The sequence below is a fragment of the Numenius arquata genome, chromosome 1 (genome assembly GCF_964106895.1).
Source record: "Numenius arquata chromosome 1, bNumArq3.hap1.1, whole genome shotgun sequence".
Taxonomy (NCBI): Eukaryota; Metazoa; Chordata; class Aves; order Charadriiformes; family Scolopacidae; genus Numenius; species Numenius arquata.
The window spans coordinates 128,273,152-128,278,575 of record NC_133576.1 but is presented as its reverse complement, the minus strand read 5'-3'; positions in this window follow the sequence as shown (position 1 = coordinate 128,278,575).

The following is a 5,424-nucleotide window of genomic DNA, read 5'->3' as shown; positions in this document are numbered from 1 at the left end:
GAGTGAGTTAAATTGAGTTATCAATAATTAATTGCTAAATGTTAGCAGATGTTTACATTGATCTTTGGCAGGGGGCTTAAATTGAGAAATTTGAAATGCTTCTGGATGTAGTTTCTTCCAAGAATGTCGTTATTATTATAGTTATTAGATTGTCTAGTAATTTTAAGGCTAATAATTTAGCTCGTTAAAACTAGCACTATCTTTTCTTCCTGTTGCCATCTTGTGATTAGCACTTTAGTCTAATGACAACTTTGAGCTTAGTTTATAATAACCTGCAAACTGCTGGCTTGCAGGTTATCACTTGAAGACCATGATCTCCCTGCTGTTTCAAATACAAAGTGATCATAGACATACTAAGGTTACTATATTCCTAACAGGTGAGAAACAATTATTCTTAAGTAATTACAAGCTGGTACTATTTAATTCATTTCAACAACTTAGATAAAGCAGGGGGGATTAGTCTTCTTACATCTTTGAAAGATTCTGTGGTCTTTTGGGGGTAAGGGACAGACATGCATTCTGTTCTGTCTCTGCTGCTATGAGGAGTCTTTGGCAGGGGAGCAGGAAAGGCAGCTAAATTCTGTGTGAGTGCTTGGACATGAAAGACACAAAAAGTAATCTGTCAATATCCATCAGGCACATATGAAGATTTATCTTCTCTCAGGAAGGTGTATGCCATAATAACAGGACTTTCTCTCGTGTTTATTATGCCCAGCAGGTTGTCGAATACCAGATGTTTGTTACAAGTAGTAAAATCCAGCTGATCTCTTGGCTCCCCTTTAGTTAAAGACATCAACAGAGTTAGGACTTCTGCCTCTGCATAAAATTTACTCAGGAGATGAAAAGATTTGATGAATAGTAAGTATGTCAAAAGGGGAATGTTTCCATTTGGAAATGCTAAAATATTTAATTTCTGAAGCGTTACAAGATTAAATTCTCCAACTGCTTGCTCAGATTGGATTCACTAGCAAAAATTAGAGATGACGAAGATGATGACAATGAAGATCCTCAGCTACTGTTCTGAAGTCTATTACTCCTATGGAAAAGTCCTTCAGTACCTGCTTCCTCTGGTGGTCAGAACTCTTTGTCCACTTCCTAAGCTAAGCAGCTTCTGCACCCAAGGAATCAGAGAAACCTCTGGAAGCAGAGTAAATGTGAAGTGCTGTATCAGCAGAGAGTTGGACAGTGTGATGCCAAAGAACTGTCTGTAGTATCTCACACTGCTTTTGGGTCAAGGACAGGCAGATTGGGACTTTTTTTATGGCTTTTTGTGGTACACAATAGATATGCCATCTCATGCTATAAACTAGATTCTTGAATTCTCTCCTAGCAGTATTTCTTTACACCAAAGGTAGCAGGTAGTTGTAATGAATAGCTTTCTGCTTCCATAAGCCCAGTGTAATTCTTTTATGTAGCTCAGCTGAGTGGTTATTTATGATGGTTTTAATGGAGACCTAGTAAAACAAACAGGGGTAAAATATAACTGGAAGGGAAATTTTAGCCTGAATGAATTCAACTCAGATATCACGAAGATATCTGGCATTAAAAACGAACAAATAGACAAGCAATAAAAAAACACCCAATCTGTCGCCCTGGGAAGGAGAAAAAAAAAAAATTAAAAAAAGGACTTAAAAAGAAGAAGAAAATTTAAGTTTAAAATTTCCAGCAGATTTACAGGACTGCAATTTACATAAAGCTTTGTAACACATTTTTTGTTCCAAATTCATTACATCCACTCAGTTGCATTTTGTAACTGACAGGCTAGTGCCACAAGTCACAAAATCATTGATGTCTCTTTTCTCCAAGTTATTAAGAAATTTCTCTGCCAACTCTGGTTCATTAAATTTTCTTGTTTGATTTCCTACTGTGATGATTAAAGTTGCTGGATGTGGAATCCCACATCTAATATTTCGTTCTATTTTTTTGTTTCCCCCCATCCCTACCCCCACTCCCCCCTTTAAATCCAGCAAACTTTTGTATCTGGCAGCTGTTTCCTTTGTCACATCAGCATATGTCTTTATCCTAATCATCTTTAAAAAACGAAGTTCACAGTTCTTTCCTTTACTTATTCTGAATTGTATTTTTCTTGCAATTTATCTTAGATGTGTTTCCAGAAGGGACTACAGAGCCACTGCCTTCTGCAGACAATGAAATTAGTAAACATTGATCCCATTTGGTATCCAAGATCCGCAAAAACAACAGTTTAGTTGGCTTCATACTTTTTAGTTGCTCATCAAACATAACATAGGACTACTAAAATACACAGGAAAAAAATAACAAAAATAAGAGTATTGTTTGTGTAGCATTCTTAATTGGCATCACAGCAAGGCATTGGGAAACCTCATTAATAAGAGAACCACATGTTTTGTCTAGTGAAGAAAACAAGATGGGGGAACAAATTTGTGCCTGGACTAGCTCCTAATTCTCAAGAGTTCCAGAACGGGAACCAGAACCTTTGTATCTCTTTCTTTCCTTAACTCCAGTTTCTCAAAATCACTTTAACAGTGGAGTATTAGGTATGAATGTAAGAAGAAATTCACATTTTCTTCAGAGGATTTATTTATTACTCTTCACATAATAGTTTTATCCATATGTTCCACTCCAAAGCTTATTGAAATAACAGAGTTTTCCATCTACTTCAATAGATTCTAAGTCCATAGAACTTAAAATTAATCTTGCTTCTTTTGAAGTAATTGCAAGTTATATGTCAGATGATCAGTTAGGATAAGACAAGAAGCAATCACACTTTGTAACATTATTAATTCTAACTATTCAGTAATTACTCAGTTACTACAGTTTATGTAATTGTACTGTATCTAATTACTAATGTTTCTTGTAGCGGGGAGGTTAGTCCCATTTGTTGCATTTGTTAATCTTCTTCTTAATAACTTTTTATTTCATATTCCTACTACTCCATTTTAAATGTAGTTACATGATGCAGTTATTTACACTGCAATTGCAGTCATTAATGCACAGACCTTTGCAGTTAGGCTGATGTATTATTAATTACCTGGACCAGAATACATAACTACCCTAATGTATACACTGTAGTAGAGTCTTAAAAGCTATCTATCACGTAACTCTAATGCTTTCAGTAACTAATACAATGTTTATCTACTCCATCTTAACTTCAGCTCTAGATAAAGTTGATAGATTTCATTGTAGAAAAGGGTTCTGCTCAGCAAGACAAAGGGTGGCAGGTTTTGGTCACAGGTAGATAGAAGCTGAATGTCTCCTGTAATGCAAATTAAATAGGATAGTGGAACGAAAGACTTCAGCTTGTCATCAGATCTTGAAAACTCTCCTGGTGATCTTAAAAACAGATCTTAGACATGCAAAAATACTGTTTTCTTTCCATGGTTTTTAGTTACCAATGGATAAAACTTTCATGAGGATGTTTTACCCAAAGTGTGTTGTACAGATAGAAGTATAATGCCAAGTGTAGACTGCTGAATCCACCTCTGGTGAAGTCTGGGACATAGATTTCCTTCCAAATGTTTCAAAAAGGGATGGTAGCTTACAGACAGTGCATAATGATTACATATCAACAACATATTTTGGATGAAATAAGCATTATTTTTTTCCTTAAAACTTTAAATGGGTATGTTCTAATGTCAAGGCATGTCCTAAAAGTGGATGAGACTTGAGCTCCTCTTCTTTGTCAAGTCTCAGATTTAATGATGAGCACTATACTGTTCCAGCAGTATACAGCTGGATCAGCAATTCTGTATACCCTGATACTGATATTAAGTGCCAGTACTATATTTCACTATCTGTGGTATCAGTTTTGTGCACATCACCATACTCCTAGGCCTTCATGGTAAGCAGCTATCATTCTTACCACCCAGGCTCAGTGTGTCCCTGTCCTACAACCTGGCACCCTCTGTCCAGCAGTGGGGCAGAGCCCCTTGCCTGGCCTCTCCTGCCCCAGCAGCAGCACTGAGGGAGAGGGACTGAAGGCAAGTCACATTTCCAACTCTCTGCTCCCATCAAATTGCTGAAGCAGTGAAGCATTTCCTCACATATACTGTCAGCAGGGATCTGAAGGTTTCAGGAATTCCTCTAGGAACAGGTACCAGTCCCCAAGGAAAACTAGATCAGCTCCCAGCTCTTACTTGTGCTCCCACTTGTAGTCTCCTGATATTTCAGTGATTCTTGCCCATAGCACTTAATGGTGTTGTGCCACCTGGAGATATGATGGTACATTCTGATATTGTTATCATGAAGGACTCAGCTAGCATCAGCTGCTGCTACGCAGACTTTTTGTGTGGCTGCACACACCATTAAACCTACAAACAGGTTCTGCAGCAGCAGGATCGAGGAATCTGTGTGAGGTGTTTAGGGCACTGAGTGACGCACGGGGAGAGCAGGGAGCTTCTGAGTGGAACTCACAAAATCCTTTTATAACAGAAATTCCAGAAATGACTGAACTCTTTTCGTTAGTCCATGGATTGAAGACTCAACACATTTTTAGCTACTCTCAGTGTGTAGGCAACAAACACATCAGAATAGCTGGGCAAAAGGAGGCAACCTCTTTAGCCATCCCAAAATGGGGAGGATCTACATGTCTTTACTACTTTGTAGAGAAAGACCAAACACAACAACTGGGTACCCCAAATGGAAAGATGTTTAGATTGGATGATAACAGTAGTTCTTTTATAAACACAGAAATCTAAGCTAAAATATAAAAAGTTTCCACTGTAACTTTCAGGTCAGCTAAAATATTCCAAGAACATCAGAAACTCATGTGAAGTTTGGAGCTACTGAAGAAGACCTGTGGGTAACTTACAAAGTTCAAGTTAAGATTTGACTAAACACCTACCATTTTCATTGTTGATCAGAAATAAGCCAAACCACTGAAGCTTTAGAGGTTCGCTCATGACAAAGGAGAGCTCTGCTAGTAGCTTTGTATCTCATAAAAAAAATCTATATTTAAGCCACAAGTCAAATGAAAACATTTAAAAATATAATTACAGCCTACAGTGTGTTCTTTAAATATATATATTTTCTCATTTAATTGACAGTGGAAATTATTGGTGGGGTATCATTTTAAGGAAAAACAACATAATGTTCTGTCAAGCTGAGTATGTTCACACAATGAAAGTTTAACTTTGATTAGGCATGATAGCAGTGGTTGTCAGGAACTTGCCCTCTTGTGCAAGTTATGCTTTAACATTTTCTGAACCTCCTACCAGAGTCAAAGTTAAATTTATAGTCTTGACATTTTCCACTGCTTTTAAACATCCCTGTGACCAGCTATTCAAACATTTTCTTAGTTGCATTGTTCCCTCCTTTTTCTGAAGTTAGAAATGATCTTCAAGTTTGCAGTTCTGAAATAAAGCAAGGGATAATTTGAAGGAAAAAAAAAAGAAAACGTGTGATTATGACATGAAAATAACTTTTCAAGTTCAGTGGGCTGATGTA